The 26327-nt window shown below is 40.9% G+C and overlaps 1 protein-coding gene across 3 annotated transcripts in view; it reads right to left on the bottom strand.

Annotated features, from left to right (window-relative positions):
- The window catches only part of CTNND2 (catenin delta 2), a 1187410-nt gene that overhangs the window by 876956 nt on the left and 284127 nt on the right, over window positions 1–26327 (bottom strand). The window lies entirely within an intron of this gene.

Raw genomic sequence — 26327 nt, 5'->3', positions numbered from 1 at the left:
CTACCTGGTCTCCCTGACAGTCAGCCAAGAAAAAACAGCAAACAGGCCCAACAGGAGAAAGGGTCACTAGTCTTCTATGACGAGCCTCAGATCTGGACCCATCCAGCAGTGGTCAAAAGTCATTCCTATCTAATGGTTCTTTAGTGGTTTATTTGAATGGAATCAGTTTTGGTCAAGTTACTTAGTCATGTCACCTTGAGCAACTAGCCATGACTCATTTCCATTTTCACCTGATCACCACCAGTAGTTATGGACCTTCCCAGTTGGGCTTTGGACCAGGATGTGGCAGGGAGACAGCACTAATGAGCAATTGTACCTCAGTGAGGACAAGGTAAAAAACATCCTTATATCTAATACCATTAGATCTGCAGTTGGCTGAAGCTGTAAACTAACCCTCTTCCATCAAGGGCATTTGCCATCTCCATCAACATAATATAATGCACAGTCTCAGGAATCTACTGGACTCATCACTGCTCCTAGACAGACAGGGACCTTCTGACCTCCTGAAGCACTCTAGAAACAGTGCCCTCCAAATCAGGAGTAGATACTAATGAGAGTGAGCAAATATTGTAGAATCTGCAATACTTTATACTGCAAGGTATTTATACTATCTGTATAAGTAACAGTTTGAGAGATTTTTTGGTAAACACTTCTGCTGTGGAACAAGAATTTAACAAGCCAAATCTTTACGATGACATTTGTGGGGCAAAAGCCTAATTAAATAAGATGAACAAGTAGACAAACCCAAATTTCTGACTGTAAGAAGAGATTTCTAACACTTGTGTGCCTAGCAGGGCTGGATTTCCAACTAGTCACAGTAGGCATGTGGTTGGGGTGCTGGCGTTCTAGGGGCGCCTTACCTCTCTAAAGCTAGGTGCAACACGAAGGTCAGCTGTAGGCGGGGGTGGTGGTGGAGCGCTGAAGATGCTGTGCTTAGGGATGCGTAAAGTATACATCTGGCCCTGGTGCCTAGCTGCTCCAAAGAATACATTAATGAAGGATACTTAGGGAAAAAAAATTAAGAAGGCTATACAACCCACATCAAAACAGCATACAGAGTATAGTATGCGAACAGAACAAAAAGGTAGATGTGGATTATGCTCAGAAATCTTGTTTTTAATCTTCAATTGTAATTTGTTTGTCATGCTAAGTGCTGTAACTAAGGATTATACTTCCTATGGTAATTTTTTCTTTCCAATAAATATATATTGTGTTTGACAGACTAATTAGCATTATACAGATTTAGCATTATGGTTGTAAGTATACACATATAACAAAAAAGACAGCTGAACTGCATACATTGATGCTTATGTGCTAAAATTTCAGTAGGGTAAAAACTGTACCGTAGCATGACTTCTATTCAATTAGTTTAATGTGAAATCTACTATTTTCTAACACAACTTTATCTGAGAATGAGTGTAATTTGATGCACTTCACTAAAAAAATAGCTCTTTTACATTGTTTTCATAGTAGCAAGTAAGCCAGTTTAGAAGATTTAATTAAACCATGCCTTTTCATCTATCCATATGTTTAGTCAGTATAAGCCATTTAGATAACTGGCATGTACCTATGGGCCAAATTCTGCCACCAGATATGAAATGTATATCTGTTTATTTGTTGCCGTTTAGATGAATGTGCAGTCTAAAATCAGCACATCCATAAAAATAAGTACATGATGATTTTTTTTTCTGTTGAGAAAACACAAGTAGATTGAGATCCTCTATGTTCCCTAGGTGCAATACGCCAAATTCTACTTTCAGTTACACTGGTGTTCTCCCACTTAAGTCATTGGAATTTCCACACTGCCAACAATGGGAAAGAGTTAGTCAGAAAACAGGAGGCCCAAATCCAAATGGCAAGTGACTCCATCCAGAAATACAAATTGACATTTCAAAATCATAAGTACAAAGTGCGATTGTACTTTGAAAAGTATGTGAAAGAGCACCTTTTTAGGATTTGATTCTGTCACCCATAAGTTAAGTACAATAGCCATTAACTATTTTCAGAGTAAAGTACTGCTCAGTGTGAGTCAGAGTAACAAAGTTGTGCTCCTACCCAGAACTTCTCCCTGCATGTATGTACAACTAAGAAAGAACAGGAGTCTAATACTTCCTTGAGCATCTATCCTATCTCAGGTTCTTATATTGCACTATTACTGACTAATTATATTCATGACATGACATGCATCTGAAAGTTATACAGTACCCTAAATAGCATAATTATTTAAAGCTGCCATCAGATAGCAGAGTATCCACTAACAGTGGTGGTGTATTGTTGCATCTTCCTTTACTTATTTATTTAAAGAAATTGAAATCAAATATAATTGAAACAATCCAATACTATCAAAACACCTTAAAATACACACTAATAAAATACTCACAATAGGACATTTCTAGGATGGAGGTCAAGATAGATTAACTGAACATACCTAACACATATATGAGTATTCTGTCTCTTACTGCACATCTTTCAAGAATAACTGTGTTTAAATCTCAAATGGCCAATTGTTCTCAAAGCATTTCTTGTTACAGTGGCCTATTCAGCCACTTTCTTTTCACTCTCAGTGACTGGATGGTGATATTACTTTGCACAAGAGTATTGTCAGTAGCATTCTTTGTATCCTCAGAACATCCTTGGTTTCTCAACATCTCTTCCTCCAGTAGGCCTGACCACCTGGGTGTCTGAAAGGAGAAGGCCCTTACATGCACTGTGTCTCACATCGAAGTCCTTCTGCACTTCCATGGTCTTTTTCTCACTATCAGATGTCTGACTAGTGCTTTCTGTTATGATTTCTTTAACATTGTCATTTGTATTACGGAGGTATCTAGAGGCCCTAATCAGCAATCCCCTCTGTGATAAATACTGGTCACACACGCAACAGAAAGATGGTCCCTGAACCATACTTTCTGACATTCTAAATATATAATGAGGGAGAACTGGTTGATTCAAAAGACGTGGAGCACAAGGGAACAGTGACTTAATTATGCTGAGAATAATATCTAGTTACTTCTCATAATTTATGGTCTGTTTCTACATCAACCAATTTCTGCCCCTAATTATAGGCAATGATTGCCAACAAGTAAACACAATTACTTACATTTCTTTTTCAGTCCGAGTGTATTTCAATTGGTTTTTAGTCAATATTTTGGAAGCATATACCATCTGCAACCATCTTGCAGGACAGCTCCCAGTACATGAGAACAACATCTAATGAGATCTTAGGCTTTTTAATCAACCTTAAATTTAGTACTAGTGCTTTCTGCCACAATATTTTTAGTTTACAAAAGCTTTTCTCATGCCACTCATTCCAGAGACATCTTGTGTTTTTCTTCAAGCACCTTTCTGAGTGGAACATTTAATTGTTACCAGATAGAGGTGAATTTGCTTAGTTCGGATATGAGTATGATTGTCTATAAGGCCTCCTCATCTTAAAGTTTTCCTATTTTTAATATTGGCTGCATCTTTCTTGGTCCTGGTCAGACTTCTGTCACTCAGTATTTGTCCTACATAACTAATCTAATTTGTCCCATTCCAGCATCAATTTCTGTTTAATTCCAAGTTCTCTTCTTTGGTATTTTGCAGTTTCCATTCTACTGATGGCAGATTACAATAAATATCAGCAAATTATCAAAAAACTGGAATTTGGGGCACCTTACATGATGAAGTCACTACAAGGGAAAGTTGCTTAAATATGTATCTACCAAAAGGTGAATTGAAGGCACAGAGCCAGGCACATTCATTATTGAATTAGGCCTGCCAAAACCCTTGGATCACATCCAAAACTGATAGTATACTTGCATTGTGAAATCTAGACATGTCAACATTCTTTGACAGCCTTATTCAAATCCTTTGGACATATACAAATTGCTTGATAGATTTTATTGGCGTGATCATTCTGGTAACCCAGTTGGTTGGTATCTGCATTTTCTCCATATAAAATATCTATTGTTATACTCTAATCAAGTTCAGCTCTTTAATTTATTTTCAAATGTTAACAGAATCTTATGTGATGCATGTATTTTGGCAGCACATTAGTATCAACATACCAACATAAACAATGACGTCTTTTATGTATTCCAGTCTGTTAAATACCTCATTAAATTCTCTGAAATTTTCTTTTGCATCCTGTTCTGTGGACAAGCTATATACCTATTTGATCTTCTGCATTTGAGTTGAGGACTTGATTAAAGGTTCTTTGAGATTAGAAATGAAATATAAAGCTGGTCAAAGAAGTAAATTCTAAGACTTCAAATATCTATTTTAAAAACAAATACTGAGGATTATTCCACAGAAAATCCTATCATTTAATTAAAAAATTTGATTTAAAAAAAACTCTTTATTGGAAACTAATTTATATTTTTCTCTATGGCACATTTTACACAGAGGCAAAATCATCCATGTGAAATACAGAGTAAGACCTGCTCATTGACTATATACAGAAATATTGACTACCCCTACTGTACAATGGCCACATTGAATTTTACAGTGTGCCCTTGCTATAAACACACTTCAGAATAATGAACTTTCAGCTATAATGAACCCTGTCCCTGGATCACACTTGCAGCCCCATGGCTATGATAGGGTTTGACAGCTTCTCCAGCCCCACAGCTGGAGGAGCTGTCAGCCTCCCTCCCGCCACTCCCGTGGCAGGGTTCTTTAATTGTAACAAATCCCTGTCTATAACAAACAAATGGCTTGGATCCTGATGGGTTCACTATAGGGAGTGTATACAGTATATAAAAATGTGGCCTAAATTAAAACCTTCCCTAAATGGGACTGGAATATACATTACTACTTTAAAGGAAATATTAATGAGTAATTCAATGAAGTTTATTTTAGGGTGATCGATTAATCTGAGGGGGGCCTCTATGTGCTACTACGTAACTGATAAAAGAAAAATAATAATAATAAATTCCCATACTGATCCACAGAACAAATACAGAACAGGTAACTGTAGTGCATACTTCATCACAATGTCTTACCAGTATGTCTCAACACTGATTGGGCAGGGCCATTTAGTGGTGAAAGAGTAGATCCTTCTCAACTAATATTCAATCCAAAGAATTTCTCTGCTGAGACCATCAGTAAGAGTGCCAATATGATGGTGGTTTTAGACACATAGATCTGGCACCTGTGTTCCACCTCCGTAATACAATATTTAGGTTTTACCAATATGGACACTGTCCCACTACCAATTCCCAAGGCTATTTGCTTTCCTATAAACATTTATTAGTATAAACCAGTGGTTCCCAAACTTGTTCCGCCGCTTATGCAAGGAAAGCCCCTTGCGGGCTGGGCCGGTTTGTTTACCTGCCGCGTTTGCAGGTTCGGCCAATCGCGGCTCCACTGGCTGCAGTTCGCTGCTCCAGCCCAATGGGAGCTTCTGGAAGCGGCGGCCAGTACGTCCCTCAGCCTGTGCCACTTCCAGCAGCTCCCATTGGCCTGGAGCAGCGAACCACAGCCACTGGGAGCCACAATCGGCCGAACCTGCGGATGCGGCAGGTAAACAAACCAGCCCAGCCCGGCAGGGGGCCCTCCTCAGACGTTCTTGTTAAACCCTGGATTTGTGCTGGAAATGGCCCACCTTGATTATCATACACATTGTAAGGAGAGTGATCACTTTAGATAAGCTATTACCAGCAGGAGAGTGGGGTGTGGGGGGAAAGAAAACCTTTTGTAGTGGTAAATATCCATTTTTCATGGTTTGTGTGTATAAAAATATCTTCTGTACTTTCCACAGTATGCATCCGATGAAGTGAGCTGTAGCTCACGAAAGCTTATGCTCAAATAAATTGGTTAGTCTCTAAGGTGCCACAAGTACTCCTTTTCTTTTTGCGAATACAGACTAACACGGCTGTTACTCTGAAACCTATATATTTTTAATGACTCCCCATTTATAATTACATTTGAGACCTCTCAGATAGGTAGTTTTTAATCCAGGCGATGTTGATTTTATATCACCCAAGTTTCTTAATCAAAATGTTATGTGGTACCAAGTCAATGTCTTATAGAGGTCCATTACAGCAACATTATGACCTTTATCAACCAAATTTGTGATCTTATAAAAAAGGATATCAAGTTAGTTTGAAGGATCGATTTTCTACAAACCCATGTTTATTGTCATTAATTATATTACCCTCCTTTAATTCTTTATTAATTGGCTTCCCATATGAGCTGTTCCATTATTTTGTCCATGATTGATGTCAGGCTGACAGACTTTTAATTACTCAGGTCCTCCATTTATCCCTTTAAACTATTGGCACAATACTAGCTTTCTTCCAGTCCTCTGAAACTTCCCCATTATTCCAAGATTTATTGAATAAGAACACAAGAAAGGTCATACTGGGTCAGACTAATGGTCCATCCAGCCTATCTTTCAACAATGGCCAAAGCCAGCTGCCTCAGAGGGAATTAATAGAACAGGTAATCATCAAGTGATTCCTCCCCCATAGCCCATTGCCAGCACCTGGCAAACAGAGGCCAGGGACACTTCAGAACATGGTTTTGCATCCCTGCTCATCCCGGCTAATAGCCTTTGATAGATCTATCCTCCACAAACATATCTAGTTCTTTTTTGAACCCCGTTATAGTCTTGGCCTTCTCAACATCCTCTGGCAAAGAGTTCCACAGGTTGACTTTGCGTTGTGTGAAGAAATACTTCCTTTTGTTTGTATTAAGCCTGCTGCCTATTAATTTCACTGGGTGACCCCTAGTTCTTGTGTTATGTGAAGCAGTAAATAACACTTCCTTATTTACTTTCTCCACACCAGTCATGATTTTATCTATCATATGCTGCCCTGGAAATGAGCGATAAGGAATCACCCCCAAAGGAGGAGGAGAAGCCATGTACCCCCAAGGCTGGGAGAGTCACAATCACCACTCCCAGGAGGAAACGTAGGGTAGTGGTGGTTGAAGACTCTCTTCTGAGGGGGACGGAGACACCCATCTGTTGCCCTGACATGGCATCCCTGGAGGGATGCTGCCTTCCGGGGGCCCATATCCAAGACGTTATGGAGGGATTGACGAGGATCATCCTCTGACTACTACCCCATGCTACTCATCCATGTGGTCACTAATGATACTGTGAGGTATGACCCTCAGCAGATCAGAAGTGACTACAGGGCTCTGGGAGCACGGGTGAAGGAGTTGGAAGCACAGGTAGTGTTCTCTTCGATCCTTCTGGTCAAGGTTAGGGGCCCAGACAGAGACAGATGCATCCTGGAGGTGAATGCCTGGATGCGAAGACTGTGTCGCCAGGAGGGCTTCGCCTTTCTTGACCATGGGATGCTGTTCCAGGAAGAAGGACTGCTAAGCAGAGATGGGGTCCACCTATCGAGGAAGGGGAAGAGCATATTTGGATACAGACTGGCTAACCTAGTAAGGAGGGTTTTCAACTAAGTTTGAAGGGGGCAGGTGACCAAAGCCCACAGGTAAGTCAAGAACATGGAGACCTGGGAGAAGGTTTGGAATTTGGGAGGAACATGGATTGTTGTAGCAGGGATATAGGAGAGAAAAGACAGAACTGGAGGGGAAATCAAATCAGTATTTTAGATGTCTGTATACTAATGCAAGAAGTATGGGGAATAGGCAGGAAGAACTCTTTAATAAACACAACTATGACGTAGTTGGCATCATAGACACCTTGTGGGATAATACACATGACTGGAATATTGGTATAGAAGGGTACAGCTTACTCAGGAACGACCAGCAGGGATGAAAGGGAGGAGGTGTTGCTTCATATAGAAACTGTATGCACTTGGACTGAGATTGAGATGGAAATAGGAGACAGACTTGTTGAAAGTCTCTTGGAAAGGATAAAACGGGTAAAAAATAAGGGTGATGTCATGGTAGGAGTCTACTACAGACCACCTAACCAGGAAGAGCAAACTATCCCACTTTGTAGAAAAGATAGGAAGTATGGTAAGAGACCACCTTGGCTTAACCAGGAGATCTTCAATGATCTAAAAATAAAAAAGAGAGTCCTACAAAAAGTGGAAACTCGGTCAAATTACAAAGGATGGATATAAATAAATAACACAAGTATGTAGGCAGAAAATTAGAAAGGGCAAGGCACAAAATGAGATCAAACTAGCTAAAGACATAAAGGGTAACAAGAAAATATTCTACAAATACATTAGAAGCAAGAGGAAGACCAAGGACAGGGTAGGCCCATTACTCCTTAAGGGGGGAAAATAATAACTTAATGACTTTTTTGTTTCAGTTTTCACCAAGAAGGTTGGTGGTGATTGGACGTCTAAAGTACTGAATGCCAGTGAAAATGAGGTATGATCGGAAGAGGCTAAAATAGGGAAAGAACAGGTTAAAAATTTCTTGGACAAATTAGATGTCTTGAAGTCACCAGGGCCTGATGAAATGCATCCTAGAATAGTCAAAGAGCTGACTGAGGAGACATCTGAGCCATTAGCGATTATCTTTAAGAAGTCATGGAAGATGGGAGAGATTCCAGAAGACTGGAAAAGGGAAAATATAGAGCCCATCTATAAAAAGGGACATGGGTTCCAAAACTCTGTGAATTGAGAGAGGCTGGGACAAGTATTAATACTTGGTGGCATGGGCCCCTTGGTGAGGGCCTTACATGCTAATTGCACCTCCTCCTCCTCTCTCCACTGTGGAATATCAGAGCTAATTTTGATTCCATTAGGAGTCTAGTTACAGGCTGCTGAGCTGAATTCACTTTGGGCTAATGGTGCACCAGCACTGAGGCTCCCCTACTACAAGCTGAATTCACCTAAGAGCTAAACTGACTAAGAGCTGAAATCACTGAGCGTTGTGTTAAGTAGTGCGGGAACCTGAAGATCTATTGTGGAGCAGTTTGCGGGATGGCTGGAGCGCCTTGTGGACAGGCTGGTGGAGCAGTTCATAGGATGGTGGGAGCTGCTGGTGGGACGCGGAGCAGAGCCGAGTGAAGCAGTTTGTGGGGCAGCTGGCGGAGCGGAGCGAAGCTATGGAGCTATGGAGCTGTGGGGCGGTCAGCTTCAGATTATGTAAGGTGTCCCTTACCTGTCTCTCTCTCTCCCCCCCATTATGCTATTTAGGGTACTGTATAACTTTCAGATGCATGTCATGTCATGAATATAATTAGTAATAGTGCAATATAAGAACCTGAGATAGGATAGATGCTCAAGGAAGTATTAGACTCCTGTTCTTTCTTAGTTGTACATACATGCAGGGAGAAGTTCTGGGTAGGAGCACAACTTTGTTACTCTGACTCACACTGAGCAGGAGGGAGAAAAATCGTTTATCTTAACCTCTGAGGATAGGACAAGAAGCAATGGGCTTAAATTGCAGCAAGGGAGGTTTAGGTTGGACAATAGGGAAAACTTCCTAACTGTCAGGGTGATTAAGCACTGAAATAAATTTCCTAGGGAGGTTGTGGAATCTCCATTATTGGGGATTTTTAAGAGCAGGTTAGACAAACACTTGTCAGGAATGATCTAGATAATTAGTCCTCCCACAAGTGCAGGGGACTGGATTAGATGGCCTCTCAAGGTCCCTTCCAGTTCTATAATTATATGACTATGATTTCCCCCCTTAGTCATCTCTTTTCCAAGCTGAAAAGTCCAAGTCTCATTAATGTCTCCTCATATGGAAGCTGTTCCATATCCATAATAATTTTTGTTGCCCTTTTCTGTACCTTTTCCAATTTCAATATATCTTTTTTGAGATGGGGTGACCAGATCTGCATGCAGTATTCAAGATGTGGGCATACCATGGATTTATATAGAGGCAATATGATTGTGATTCCCAATAGTCTGTTAGCTTTTTTAGACTGCCACTACAAATTGAGTGAATGTTTTCAGAGAATTATCCACAATGTCTTCAAGATCTCTTTCTTGAGTGGTAACTGCTAATTTTGACCCCATCATTTTATATGTACAGTTGAGATGATGTTTTCCAATGTGCATTACTTTGCATTTATTAACACTGAGTATCAATCCCATTTTGTGCTTCAGTCACTTAGTTTTGTGAGATCCCTTTGTAACTCTTTGCAGTCTGGTTTGGACTTAACTATCCTGAATTATTTTGTATCATCTGCAAATTTTGCTACCTCACTGTTTACCCCTTTTTCCAGATTATTTATGAATATGTTGAACAGCACTGGTCCCAGTATAGACCTCTGGGGAACACCGCTATTTACTCTCTCCATTCTGAAAACCGATAATTTGTTCCTACCCTTTGTTTCCTATCTTTTAACCAGTTAACAATCCATGAGAGGACCTTCCCTCTTATCCCATCACAGCTTACTTTGCTTAAGAGAGTTTGGTGAGGGACCTTGTCAAAGGCTTTCTGAAATCTAAGTATACTATATCCACTGGATCACCTCGTTGACCCCCTCAAAGCATTCTAGGAGATTGGTGAGACATGATTTGCCTTTAGAAAAAAACATGTTGACTCTTTCTCAACAAATCATGTTCATCTTATGTGAGTGATAATTCTGTTCTTTACTATCATTTCAACCAATTTGCCCAGTACTGAAGTTAGGCTTACTGGCCTTGTATTTGCTGGGATCACTTCTGGAGCCCTTTTAAAAAAAATGGCGTCACATTAGCTATCCTCCAGTCATCTGGTACAGAAGATGTTTTAAATGACAAGTTACATAACACAGTTAAGGAGTACTTGTGGCACCTTAGAGACTAACAAATTTATCTGAGCATAAGCTTTTGTGAGCTACAGCTCACTTTCGATGAAATGAGCTGTAGCTCACGAAAGCTTATGCGCAAATAAATGTGTTAGTCTCTAAGGTGCCAAACGTACTCCTTTTCTTTTTGCGGATACAGACTAACATGGCTGCTACTCTGAAACATACCACAGTTAGTAGTTCTGCAATTTCACCTTTGAGTTCCTTCAGAACTCTTGGGTGAATACCATCTGGTCCTGCTGACTTATTGCTGTTTAATTTATCAATTTGTTCCAAAACCTCCTCTAATGACACCTCAGTCTACGACAGTTCCTCAGATCTGTCACCTAAAAAGAATGGTTCACGTTTGGGAATCTCCCTCAAACCCTCAGCCATGAAGACTGATGCAAAGAATTCATTCAGTTTCTCTGCAATGGCTTTATGCTTCTTGAATGCTTCTTTAACATACCAATTGTCCAGTGGCCCCACTGGTTGTTTAGCAGGTTTCCTGCTTTTGCTGGCCTTAAAAAAATTGCTATTACTTTTTGAGTCTTTGGCTACTTGTTCTTCAAATTCTTTTTCGGCCTTCCTAATTATATTTTTACACTTCATTTGCCAGAGTTTATGCTCCTTTCTCAATAGGATTTAACGTCCGCTTTTTAAAGGATGCCTTTTTGCCTCTCACTGCTTCTTTTACTTTATTGTTTTACCACGGTGGCATTTTTTGGTCCTCTTCCTATTTTTTTTTTAATTTGGGGTCTACATTTAAATTGAGCTTCTATTATGATGTCTTTAAAAAGTTTCCATGCAGCTTGCAAGGATTTCATTTTTGGCACGTACCTTCTAATTTCTGTATAACTAGCTTCCTAATTTTCATGTAATTCCCCTTTCTAAAATAAAATGCTACTGTGGTGGGCTGTTTTAGTGTCCCCCTTGACCCCCACACACATGTTTTGGTCACTATTTCAAAGTAGTTCAGCTATATTCACCTCTTGAACCAGATTCTGTGCTCTACTTAGGACTAAATGAAGAATTGCCTCTCCTCTTATGGGTTCCAGGACTAGCTGCTCCAAGAAGCAATCATTTAAGATGTCAAGAAAATTTATCCTTCATTCCATCCTGAGGTGACATATACCCAGTCAATATGGGGATAACTGAAATCCCGCATTATTATTGAGTTTTTTATTTTATAAAATATCAACATTAGTGGTACAGTGAACTCCTCAGTTAGTTCCTTTAAAACTCTTGGAAGGAAGTTATTCAGACATGCTGATTTTAAAATATCTGACTTTTGCAGTGGCTGTTTACATATTTCTGAGTTATTTTTAGAATGGAAAATATTTTATCATCATCATATGATATGACTATATTATTTGGCTCCCCTCCCCAATATAAAACGGAAATATTTATGGAACACCTCTGCCAGTTCTGTATTATTATTGATAATTCTACTATTTCTATCTAGTAATGGGCTAATGTCATTGTTAGGATAACTTTTGTTCCTAAAATACTTTAAAAACTCCTTTTTTTTGTCCTTCACTCTGCTAGCTTTGTGTGGCCTTTTGCTTCCCTTATCAATTTTCTACAATTCTTAGCTTCTAATTTATATTCATTACTATACATTACACCTTGTATTTATATATTTATATCTACTTTCACTTCCCCATTAAGCTAGGATGGGTTTTTTTCCCCCTTCAAATCAACATAGTCTTCTTTCTTGATTGTGGATTTTTGGGTGTTTAGTAGAAGACAGTATTGTTAAACAGTTCCCGCTTAACATTCATATTTTGAATAGTAGTAGGATATATGTTGCAACTCATTATATAAATGTGGGGAAGATGTCTAGTGCAGGTACTCCATAGAGAAGGTATACAGTGACCAGATAAATGGCTTGGAGAAGGACTTAAAAAGGAGGTGTTCATTAAAGTAACGAAACAGAGGAGGGTAGGGTTTGAGGCTCCTATGAATGGTATGGCCGGGAGCCAACCACCCTTTCTTATAGCCCACTTTAACCCTCCTAAGAGGAGGGGTGGATGGTAAGGTCCCAGCAATCGATTGGATTGAGGACCTGGATGGAAAAAGAGCGGGAGCTGGTGGAAGCCTCCTAGGTAATTGCTGAATGAACATGGGGTTACCTGCACTGTACACTTTTATCTACCAGGTAGTCCCCGACATCTAATAATAAAGTTGCAGCCTGATTAAAACCTTATCAAATGTCTCCTGTCCTTCTCTCGGTATAGCCAGACAATAATGCCTACGTCCCTGAAAAGGGACAATAAATACCAAAACCAGAAAAAGGTCTTGGGAAATGGGAAATTAACTAAAATGTCAATATGGAAAATGAATTTTGGGAAAGGAAATTCTCCAGCCTCCTGAGCTTATTCACATTGGCTGCATTCCTCCAGATGCCAGACACCTACCCTTACGAGCAGAATCCTATGGAATCCAGTTAAAAACATAAAAGCTGATCTAAGATATCAGAGGGTTTTGTGGCCAAGCTGCACATTTTGGAACAGATTGTGCATGTTTTGGACACTATTGCAATAAAAAAATTAGTAAGAGGAGATATATGGAAAATGTTTAATGCAAATAAAATGTTCCTGTTGAGAAACATAGTCCAGTTAAAAATATCCTATATTACAGCAATAATGGGGAACTAATTGTACGCTCTCTCTCAACTGTTCTTCCTTGTATTATGAGTAAAATGCAGCAGCACTATTGCACTTTACCTCTATGCTAAGAGAACAAATTACTTAAGATGCTCTAACACAAGCATCTTCAATTTGGCAGTGAAGTATCACAGTTCTGCTGTATTTTATTTTCAGCTGAGTGGGAAATATTGTTCTTTCAACTGAATGGTCATGGAATTAATGTCCTCAAATTTGTAACTTTATAGATGATACATTGCAAAAATCTCCCACGAACATGTCTGGTTTTGAAAACAGGGGTTTAATGTACAGCTAAGTAATTGTACTTTTAATTCAGTGAAATCCTGTTTTTTCAAAGGTTGGAGATTTAGAAATCACAGGGACTAGGATTACGGATAAACAATAAATGTTCTGCATTGCTGTGAAAGAATGTAACTAACCTTCCTTCCCCAGGAGTTTTGTTAAACTGGAGGTCAATTACATTGGATTATGCAATAGTAATAACAATACTTAGCATTTATATAGCACTTTTTTATCTGCAAAGCACCTTACAAACAGCTAATTAATCTATACAAAAAAAAATAACAGTCAAGCAAAATAAATTGAGTATGGGTTAGTAGTATCAGGAAGGTCAGAAAGTTAATATAACGCCATCCTCTCTGCAGTCATTGCTAAGGAGTGTTATTAGCCACACTGGAAAACAAATGAGTTACTTTAGAGATACTGTGAACAGGGTTACAAAATGTACTAAGAAACAATGGTGAAAAATAAATTATCTGTAAACTGTGTTCTAAGACTAAACAACCTGAACATATTTTGCTAGCAGAAGCACAAGTTTTGGGGGTTTTTTTGTTGATAACTAAATTATGTGCAGCTGTCACACTGTCCTATTAAACAGAGATAACTGAAATGTTAGAAAACAAATGTCAGACATGGATGTCAGCATACATGTAGGTATCTGATGTTTGTGTAGTAAATTGTAAAAAAGAATGCATTAGAGACAAAATTATGGAAATCCTTTAAATGTGCATCTATAGTAATGAATACTGTGACTGAATGTAATGGTGTAATTCAATAAAAAGGTTCCCCAGCATTATATAGCTCGCAATGCTGAAAACAATGCATCATCTAAAGGAAAAGAGAAAGAAGTGGACCACTATGATGTTGGAAACAAAACAAAAAGATTAAAACCTGATCATTTGTATCCTTGGCCGAGAAAAAATAATAGGTTATTTTATTAAATTAAGCAGTTAAGGAACAATTTTTGTTTTGTTTTCAAATCTACAATAAATAGTAATTTTGCTATACTACTGGTGGGGTTTAACCATCCTATACCCATCCTGGAGGCCTTACTCAGGCAAATACTCAGTGACTATCATAAACCCCCTCCTGCCAGGCAACAGCGATAAGGAAGTGAGAGCCTCAATGATTAAGGGTAGTAGAGGCACCTACTATAGACATGGAGCAAAGTGTCTCATGTTAGACAATAGCAGCAACCACAAACAGCGTCTTGCACTTGTATAGCAACTTTCAGCCAAGGATATCAAAGTTTTTTTAATGAGGATGAGTAAATATCACCACTTTTACAGATACAGAAATTGTTGTTCAGTAACAACTGGAGCAACTTGGGCTTGTTCGAAGTCACAATCTGAGTAAATGGCAGCCTCAGGTCTCATTACTCTGAGTTATGTTTCAAAATGACACTCAAGACCCACTGAATATGAGCTTTACCACTGCAAACTGGAGCATGAACTCTTATATTTACTTAACATAGTCAGTCATGAAGGGAAACCCATATATGCCCAAGTTCAAATTCCTGTTCCTCTTTGTCATTCACACTCATGCTACCAAAAATGCAAGTGGAACCTATGATATCCTCATATCTATTTTCCAAACAGATTACTAATGTGGGGTTCTGGTTGATTGGGAGCTATGGCTGTGCATCTGGGATCCCACATAAAAAGGTGCTCTGGGAAGGTGTAAGGGAGGAGCATGTTTCAGAAGCACAATTACCATCTTTGGTGAGCAAAGCCTCTTCTCTGTGGACAGGGAAGCATGGGGCACCATATTTGTTCTCCAACAACATTAAATTGCATGCATTTTATGAGTATTTGAAAGGTTATTCATTTTCTATTACTTCTAGATTTTATCCATATACTTATCTGGCTGTGCCTATGTCTCACAAGTGAAAACATTTGACAAATAGAATGCATTGCATTCCTTAAAAAGCAATTAATGTGCAATTTCAAATAGCATTGTTTGGATGTAATAGCTAAACTACAATACTAGAATCAGTCAGATTACTGTTATTCAGTAGTTATTGAAAGCATACAAATTAAAACTACATTTAACATGTAAAACAAGATTTAAACAGTAAATCTTAAAAAGCTAATTACTGTAATTGTATTAATGCAAATAAGGTACCAAGTTTATGATAGTTATGATTAATTACTGTACAAAGTACCTTCTTACAGCCCAGATGAGGAGGGAACTAAAGCCACTATAACCTGGAGATATTTACATTGAGAGCAGACACAGAAGCAGCCTCAGAAGATATTACAGCATTGTGGAAGGACAGGGAAGATAGTAACACCTGGAACAACCTCTTCCCTCCAAAGCCTCCTTCACTTACAACCCAAATAGCCAGATATTTTGAGGTCACTGTGACTTTTGAATGTCATTCTATGTATGTATCTATGTCAGTCTCTCTCTCTATATATATAAATATATCATATACACACAAAGTATATATTGCACACACAAACCTAAGAATATTATTAAGATTTCAAAGTCAAGTATTCATAATTTAGGAAATGCCAGAATTAAGGTTGAATGTGAAATCTTAATCCAGTTCCCTGGGGCACATGCGTTATAATATATTCTTTAATTATATGATCATATACTAATTTTTTTGCCTTAATTGTGGCATTTCCTGATTTATGAAAGCTTCACTTTGCAACCTTATGTTCTTTTAACATATTTTTGAGTGTGTAAATTCCTAGGCTTTTATAAAAACAAGCATGCAAGCAAGCAAACAAACAAAAATAAGAAGTTGCATCATGGAATCATAGAATATCAGGGTTGGAAGGGACCCCAGAAGGTCATCTAGTCCAACCCCCTGCTCGAAGCAGGACCAATTCCCAGTTAAATCATCCCAGCCAGGGCTTTGTCAAGCCTGACCTTAAAAACCTCTAAGGAAGGAGATTCTACCACCTCCCTAGGTAACGCATTCCAGTGTTTCACCACCCTCTTAGTGAAAAAGTTTTTCCTAATATCCAATCTAAACCTCCCCCACTGCAACTTGAGACCATTACTCCTCGTTCTGTCATCTGCTACCATTGAGAACAGTCTAGAGCCATCCTCTTTGGAACCCCCTTTCAGGTAGTTGAAAGCAGCTATCAAATCCCCCCTCATTCTTCTCTTCTGCAGGCTAAACAATCCCAGCTCCCTCAGCCTCTCCTCATAACTCATGTGTTCCAGTCCCCTAATCATTTTTGTTGCCCTTCGCTGGACTCTCTCCAATTTATCCACATCCTTCTTGAAGTGTGGGGCCCAAAACTGGACACAGTACTCCAGATGAGGCCTCACCAATGTCGAATAGAGGGGAACGATCATGTCCCTCGATCTGCTCGCTATGCCCCTACTTATACATCCCAAAATGCCATTGGCCTTCTTGGCAACAAGGGCACACTGCTGACTCATATCCAGCTTCTCGTCCACTGTCACCCCTAGGTCCTTTTCCGCAGAACTGCTGCCTAGCCATTCGGTCCCTAGTCTGTAGCTGTGCATTGGGTTCTTCCGTCCTAAGTGCAGGACCCTGCACTTATCCTTATTGAACCTCATCAGATTTCTTTTGGCCCAATCCTCCAATTTGTCTAGGTCCTTCTGTATCCTATCCCTCCCCTCCAGCGTATCTACCACTCCTCCCAGTTTAGTATCATCCACAAATTTGCTGAGAGTGCAATCCACACCATCCTCCAGATCATTTATGAAGATATTGAACAAAACCGGCCCCAGGACCGACTCTTGGGGTACTCCACTTGATACCGGCTGCCAACTAGACATGGAGCCATTGATCACTACCCGTTGAGCCTGACAATCTAGCCAGCTTTCTACCCACCTTATAGTGCATTCATCCAGCCCATACTTCCTTAACTTGCTGACAAGAATACTGTGGGAGACCGTGTCAAAAGCTTTGCTAAAGTCAAGAAACATCATGCGACATCATATTGACACACATGATTTATCAGCAGGGTTGGAACCTTTAAATCTACCACACAGACCTCTGCAACTTCAGCTAACTGATAGGATGAGAAAAGGAGTACTTGTGGCACCTTAGAGACAAACCAATTTATTTGAGCATAAGCTTTCGTGAGCTACAGCTCACTTCATCGGATGCATACTGTGGAAAGTATAGAAGATCTTTTTATACACACAAAGCATGAGAAAATATACCTCCCCCCACCCCACTCTCCTGCTGCTAATAGCTTATCTAAAGTGATCACTCTCCTTACAATGTGTATGATAATCAAGGTGGGCCATTTCCAGCACAATTCCAGGATTTAACATGAACGTCTGGGGGGGGGGGGGTAGGAAATAACAAGGGGAAATAGGTTACCTTGCATAATGACTTAGCCACTCCCAGTCTCTATTCAAGCCTAAGTTAATTTGTATCCAATTTGCAAATGATTTCCAATTCAGCAGTCTCTCGCTGGAGTCTGGATTTGAAGTTTTTGTTGTTGTAATATCGCAACTTTCATATCTGTAATCGCGTGACCAGAGAGATTGAAGTGTTCTCCAATTGCTTTATGAATGTTATAATTCTTGACATCTGATTTGTGTCCGTTTATTCTTTTACGTAGAGACTGTCCAGTTTGACCAATGTACATGGCAGAGGGGCATTGCTGGCACATGATGGCATATATCACATTGGTGGATGTGCAGGTGAACGAGCTTCTGATAGTGTGGCTGATGTTATTAGGCCCTGTGATGGTGTCCCCTGAATAGATATTTGGGCACAGTTGGCAACGGGCTTTGTTGCAAGGATAGGTTCCTGGGTTAGTGGTTCTGTTGTGTGGTATGTGGTTGGTGATGAGTATTTGCTTTAGGTTGGGGGGCTGTCTGTAGGCAAGGACTGGCCTGTCCTCCAAGATTTGTGAGAGTGTTGGGTCATCCTTCAGGATAGGTTGTAGATCCTTAATAATGCGTTGGAGTGGTTTTAGTAGGGGGCTGAAGGTGACGGCTAGTGGTGTTCTGTTATTTTCTTTGTTAGGCCTGTCCTGTAGTAGGTGACTTCTGGGAACTCTTCTGGCTCTATCAATCTGTTTCTTCACTTCCGCAGGTGGGTATTGTAGTTGTAAGAATGCTTGACACAGATCTTGTAAGTACCACCCCTCAGACAGAGAGGTTGGAGCAAATGCGGTTGTATCGCAGAGCTTGGCTGTAGATGATGGATCGTGTGGTGTGGTCAGGGTGAAAGCTGGAGGCATGTAGGTAGGAATAGCGGTCAGTAGGTTTCCAGTATAGGGTGGTGTTTATGTGACCATTGTTTATTAGCACTGTAGCGTCCAGGAAGTGGATCTCTTGTGTGGACTGGACCAGGCTGAGGTTGATGGTGGGATGGAAATTGTTGAAATCATGGTGGAATTCCTCAAGGGCTTCTTTTCCATGGGTCCAGATGATGAAGATGTCATCAATATAGCGCAAGTAGAGTAGGGGCGTTAGGGGACGAGAGCTGAGGAAGCGTTGTTCTAAGTCAGCCATAAAAATGTTGGCATACTGTGGGGCCATGCGGGTACCCATAGCAGTGCCGCTGATCTGAAGGTATACATTGTCCCCAAATGTAAAATAGTTATGGGTAAGGACAAAATCACAAAGTTCAGCCACCAGGTTAGACGTGACATTATCGGGGATAGTGTTCTTGACGGCTTGTAGTCCATCTTTGTGTGGAATGTTGGTGTAGAGGGCTTCTACATCCATAGTGGCCAGGATGGTGTTATCAGGAAGATCACCGATGGATTGTAGTTTCCTCAGGAAGTCAGTGGTGTCTCGAAGGTAGCTGGGAGTGCTGGTAGCGTAGGGCCTGAGGAGGGAGTCTACATAGCCAGACAATCCTGCTGTCAAGGTGCCAATGCCTGAGATGATGGGGCGTCCAGGATTTCCAGGATTATGGATCTTGGGTAGTAGATAGAATATTCCAGGTCAGGGTTCCAGGGGCGTGTCTGTGCGGATTTGATCTTGTGCTTTTTCAGGCAGTTTCTTGAGCAAATGCTGTAGTTTCTTTTGGTAACTCTCAGTGGGATCAGAGGGTAATGGCTTTCCACAGTATGCATCCAATGAAGTGAGCTGTAGCTCATGAAAGCTCATGCTTAAATAAATTAGTAAGTCACTAAGGTGCCACAAGTACTCCATTTCTTTTTGCGAATACAGACTAACACAGCTGTTACTCTGAAACCTCATAGGATGAGGTTATCATCTTCTGTGTGCACCAGCACTAGAGTGGAATGAGGCACACAGTTTGCCAGTGGGTTTCACAAATATTGGCTGACATCAGAGGAATAAGGAGACACTGGAGTCTTGAATTCTATTCCAGGTTCTAGAAAGGAGCATGCCCTAATAGGCACAGGCACTTCAGCACCCTTTCCCACCAAGCTTTACCCCTTCTGCCCTATCTCCTCCAACATGACCATGTTCCATTCTTGTCTTTTCCCCATCCTTGGAGCCTCGTCCCAATCCCATTCTCCTCACCCCCATTCTCCACTCCTCATGCTTCTCATCACAGTTGCTAGTGTCCTTGCCCAGCCAGTCCCAGTTCTTCTCCCCATTGCTTGGCTCCTCATCAGACCTATCTTCCCTCTCCCCGCCTCTCCTTCTTCTTGCCACACTGGTTCCCAGTCCCAGACTCCTTGCCCAACCATTCACAGTCTCCCTCAATCTCAAATCCCCAGTTATCCTTCCCACACCCAGCCTCCACTACCAATCTCCTCCTTATCTCCCTTTCTCCTCATCCCAGTGTACTCCCCTTCTTTCATCATAGGTCTGGCTCTTGTCCCCTCTGCATCTGAACCAGGCAGCTTCCTTCTCCATGCTGCCTGAGTATCAGCAGAGGGAGCAGTGAGAGCTCAGGAGACATAGTCTCCATGCTTTCAGTTCTGGTGGTTGAACCAGAAGCACTGGGCTATAGCATGCTCAGCATAGATGGAATCTTTGGGGAATTTAGCTGTGATGCTCTAGCAAGTCTCTGAGCATATGTGTGTTGTTAGATGTTGATTGATGTTTGGCTGTATGTGTGTTCCCTCTGTGTGCCTCCTCAGCCCTGTACAGACAGCTGGAACAGCAGACCTCAAATGAACCATCCAATGACCACAAGATCTGCTAAGGAATGAAGGCACCCGGCCAGGTTTATTGTCGACAAAGCACAGTACTAGTATCCCGCAGATTCTACTGGACCACTAATACATGTATGCCTGTAACAATGGACCAGCTCAGTGAAAAAAATGACTTTCCGTTCCTCCCTAGGCCAAACAAAGAAACTCTGAGATACCACTTTATACCCAGATACAAACAAACAAGTCCCTCTGACATAGTTACTGTAATTACTGCCCCCTGACATGTATAGTTATCACTCATTACATTGTACATGTTGATTTGATCAAAACATCTCTATTATATACTGTCATCCTGACCTTATCTTTAGGAGGGGTCAGTGTGTTCCTGTTATCCTTGGGGTGAGGAATGTTTTTGTACCATCCTTGATATCAGGATGTTTTGGTATAAAAAAAAAAGTCAGATTTTTTTCTTTGAACATATGCAAAACAATGTATTATTCTCCAACCTCTTTCTCAGAAATAGTAACACAATTTTGGCTGAAGTTTTCCAAAAACATTCACCCCGAGGTGAACACACGGCATATAAAATTTCAGCCCAAATGGTTAAAAGTGTGTCAAAGTTATAAGTAAAGCTACAATTTAGTCATGGAGTCATGGCGGCAGTCATGGATTCTGTGACTTTACCAGACCTCCGTGACGTCTTCCGCTTCAACTGTCAATGTTGTGACACAGATGTTGTAATGCACTATAGGCCATATGGGCCTAGTATAAATGCTGTATGCTTCACATGAGTACATGAGTTGCATGTTGTCAACTGAAACGAGGATTTCAGGTTATGAATGGTCAAGGATTGTCTGTGCAAAACAACTTTGTCATGTCCATAAGAGGAAATGGAATGTCTTGGATTATGGTGGCCTGCCAGGAACTGTTTTCTTGGAGTTATGGATGAAAGGCTTAGCAAACAGACAAAGAGCTGATGACATGATGGACTGGTCTATAAAAAGGTTGCCTGATATATCTGAAATTGGAGTCAGACACTGACCCAGAGCCATGAAAAAGAAGAGCTATGTAAAGTAGGGCTCCCCACGCCTTGTGACCAGACTGAATTTCGACTGGCCGTTGGGACTTCCTTCTGATCTTCAGACTCTGCTGTAGTATGAAAGGAGTGTGAATGTGGAGTGAGTGGGGTTTATATTGTAATCAATAAAACTATTTAGAATATTATAAACCAACACTGCATCCGATATCTGCCTGCTCCCGCATCCCGTAGGGGGACTTCCATCAGAGCCTAACATCAGCAGCTGAAGCAGGGGCTGGAGGTAGGACTGTGCACCCTTGCCTTGCTGCAACAGCTTGCTGCAAGTTGGATAGCTGGAATCAGGACCCTGCAGTCCCTGCCCTGCAGCCAGCTCCAGAGTAGGGGCTGTGCACCCCCGTGGCTGCACCCCCTGCTGTGCCCCAGCCCTGTGGCTTCTGCCAGGTGCTGCAGCCGGGGCCATGCACCCCAGCTCAGCGGCCGTGCACCGTCTGCCCCACAGTGTCCCAGGACCATGCGCCGCCAGCTGCACATCCCCCGCTGTGCCTCAGCCCCGTGGCTTCTGCCTGGGGCCGTGCTGCAGCTGGGGCCATGTGCCTGAGCCCCACAGCTTCCTCCAGGGCCTGTAGCTGGAGCCGCGTGCCCCTGCCTGGCAGCTACAGCCGGTGCTGTGCAGCCCAGCCCCATTGCAAGAGCTGCAGCGGGGCAGTGCGCCCCTGCCCCATGGCATTCCTGGGCTGTGCAGTCCCTCCTGGCTGCAGCTAAGGCTTGGGGGGGCTGCAGCTGGGGCCATGCACCCTAGTCCCACAGCGATGGCCATCTCTGGAGCAGGGGCTGTGTGCCCCTGTGGCTGCGCCTCCTGCTGCCGCCGCTGGAGCTGAGGGTCTTGGCCTGTCAGTCACCCCCGACCCATGGAACTCCATTCCTCCCCCAATTTAGCCCTGCTCCTGGTTATTTTTAGTAAAGTCAGGGATAGGTCACAGGCTCCGTGAAGTTTTGTTTATTGCACATGACCTGTCCGTGACTTTTATTAAAAATACCTGTGACAAAATCTTAGCCTTAGTTATAAGCAACTGAAAACAGGGTCTTATAATAGGAAGTGTTGGTCAACTTTAAAAGCAGGCAGTCCTGCCAGCCCTACCTATAACATTTTGAACACAGAAAGTTGTCAAAGTAAAGAATAGATGAATGGACCACCAGTGTTTAACAATTTGGAAGTCATTAAAAGTAGAATTCATATTACAAAATATGTAACACAAGTTTCTCATATGCATGACTGTAAAAGCACATTGCATGTGCCCCTGGAGCCCAAGAATGGTCTGAAGTTATAAACAGAATGATAAAGAACGTTTAAAATTTATGCAGTGTTGTTATATGCCAACAGTCATTCCACTGGTTTGACAATAGTATAACAAACTACTCAGCATAGGTCTTAAAAAAAAATGTTCTTTCCAGGTGGTGATGGTGATTGTTTTCAGCCTTCTTCTCCTTCCTCAGATGCTCTTTTCGCCCTGATTCTAATGTCATTGTGTAACTTTATACATTCCAACAGCAGCCTGTCTCCATTCATGACTGTGTGGATTGCAGTACTCATCAATGCTTCCTCCATGTTGCCTGACTACATTTTAAAAATAGCACTGGATTTTCAGAAACAAGAAGGATGATGGGGTGAAACAATGATCCCAATTACAGAATTCCATTGCTTTCCAGTACAAATCCCAGAATGCGGCACACAGAAAAATTGGGAAAACATATGGCACACAGCAGAATGGTGGAATGTACTATAGGATGCTTGACCAGAATGCTGAGCACTTATTCTAAAGCATCACTGTTCTGTGAGGCCACAAAGATATGAGGCAACTTTAACTTGATCACAGCATAACAAAGCAGTTCATACAAACTGATAGCACAACTGTTGTTGCATATCACTGGACATGGATACACAAACAAGCACCATGTTAAAGCATAGATATGTTCTAAATTCCCAATTGGAACAGTATTCCAGCGACAGTTCAGCTATGAAGAAACCTCAAGTATGTGTATTTTACACACCCATCCTCAATTTATATTTTGTGTATTTGCAAAGGTAGTCTGATTTTGTGGTCAGAAACCTACTTATATTGCAAGTGAAAAGGATGGTAGTAGATATGGCACTGGACTGATAAATACATACATATGCTAACTCTGCACTGTGAAATAACCTTGGTAGCTGACAGATATGTGCTGTGAAAGAAGTTAAAGCTTAATCTTATTTTTAATTCTGAAACCTCTTTTTCTTGAAATGTTGTCATATATGCACATCTAAATATTGTTGCTGTACTCAAATACAGAGAGAGATTTTTTCAAACTCATGTGCACTTCATTACAGGAAGCTATATGCTCCAAAAGTTTAACAGTTATGAGAATGGATGACAACAACATAGAAACAGTGAGCAGTTGCATAAAGCTGATAGAAAGGAGCCCCAGGAGTTCTGTAGACTGTGATATGACAGTATGCCACTCTTAATGTGAGTAAAGACAACTGAAGTAAATAGTGATCTGCAGGATGAGACCTTGCCACTGACTCTGAATGTTTAAAATGTAAAGAAGCTAAGATTAATAAGGCATAGAGAAAAGAAATCCAGTCAAAACTCTTCACCATCCTAAACTATGATTATCTGGAAGAAAGACAAGGATATCCTGCACGTTCGCAAGCTTCTCCATAAACAGTACTTTTGTATTAGCATGAAGGTGTGCTTTCATAAAAATTAAATTGCAATAGACTGATCAGCTCTCTCTTCCTCCTCCTTTCCCTTAAAGCTACCAGTAGTTCTAGCTTCCCTGACTCTTTTACTCTGTAGAGAGGAAAAGAGAGGTCCTCTCGGTGATTTCAACATCTCCCATGATTTAAAATACCACTTCTCTGCAGTTCATTTCCAGATCTAATTTTTTAGAGAGGTCCTTTCATGGATTTGCCATCTGTCAGGATCTATGGAAGATCAGTGCCAGTGACTCAGGCATGGGTGCTCCGGCTTGATGATCAGCAGTTCCACAATCAATAACCAGGTGTCAGAGCCAAAAGTCAGAGCCCGAATAAGACAAGAAACAGGAGCTGAAGCCAAAGATCAGCACTGAGTCAAAAGCCACATATGTAGCTTAAGGTCAGAGCTGGAGCAGAGTAAGAAACCAGGGTGATAGGGTTCAGGGATCAGAACGAGGATGACAGCAGGAGCTGGGAACAGGGCAGGGTCCAAGTCAGCCCAATCAGAGCCTCCAGAGCTCCTCCAATCGGGTTCCTGTGAGTTGTACATGTAGTGAAACATACGTCTTTGGGTTTCCAATTTTCCAGTCACTAGTAGTGCCGTCGGTGGTGTGGATGCTGCTGTGGCCCAAAAGCCCCAGGTTCAGGACCTGCGGACCCTCATACTATCTCAAACTCAGTCTTTCCAAAATGAAATATCTTTCTTGCTGACCCTTCTCTCCCACCTCCCTGCTCTAGTACTATGTCCAATCCCTTTGACAGTGTGAAGCTTTCAAGGCCCCACACTGTCTTGCTACTGTCTACATCTCATTTCCACCTACACTCCCTCTTGTTCCTTATGATCCTCCCAGTACACTCAACTTACCAATAGTTTCTCTCTCTCTTTACACTCTTCAATTCTTGTACATTCCCTAATGCATGGAACTTCTTCTTCCACCTGACCACTCTCTTCCATCATATTCTTCTATAAAATCCAGTCCTTCAAGAAATACTTCTTTTTCCTCCTCAGATATGATCGCTTCTCATTTTCCCTTCCTTAAATTACTAATGTGTGTTCTTTTGTGTTGGTCTTGTCTATCTTAGATTTCAAGGGCGGGGGTGGGGGGGAGAGGAGATACTATTTTTTACTGTTTGTAAAGTGTTTTGTAATTTACAGTGCTATTTAAATGATTATTATTCAAAAGCAGATATATTCTTACCTGATATGGTTCAACATGACTAAACAATGTGAAAGAAAGGGCTACTATGATTTTTAATTAGTACAAAGAAAAACATAGCTAATACAATATGGAATTAGTTGTTATTGTGAAAATTGACCTATGAATTAAACATATTAAAAGCTTATAATATTAATTCTTAGCCAACAATAGCCTCCTGCTTAATACAATGAGCTCTTGTAACTATGGAATTGATGAGTCAAGGGTTAAAAAAATGACCTCCTTCCTGAATAGAAGTTATCATACTGCATCAGCTTCCTCGGATATTGAAGTTACAAAAGATTATTGATGCTAGTTTCCCTAAAGCTATTCAACTGAAATGATCAAGGTCAACTCTGTGGAAATACAGACTACAAAAGTTTGGATAAGATCATAACCATCTCCAGTTTGAGGGAGGGCACCACTGGGAGAAAAAGTGATAAAGAAAACATTAGTAATTTTCAAGTGAGACATGTTGAATGGCACCATTTCTTTATTAGTTGGCTCTGTTAAAATTGGCTAGCTTCAGCTAACATGGCATCCTAGTGATCTACCTTGATAACTCTTTATGCTATGAACTGTGATATCTGACACAAACTAATACAAAGGGCATTATTGATGGGAAATCATTAGAAGCTATAGTCCCAATTCAGCAAAATATTTAAGTACATACTTAAGTCCATTCAGCTAGCACATGTGCCCATCTTTGAGTGTGCATTTAATGCTAAACTTATATTTTG

This window comes from Lepidochelys kempii, chromosome 2, assembly GCF_965140265.1.
Source record: "Lepidochelys kempii isolate rLepKem1 chromosome 2, rLepKem1.hap2, whole genome shotgun sequence".
NCBI lineage: Eukaryota > Metazoa > Chordata > Testudines > Cheloniidae > Lepidochelys > Lepidochelys kempii.
This window is presented reverse-complemented; position numbering and strand designations above follow the sequence as displayed.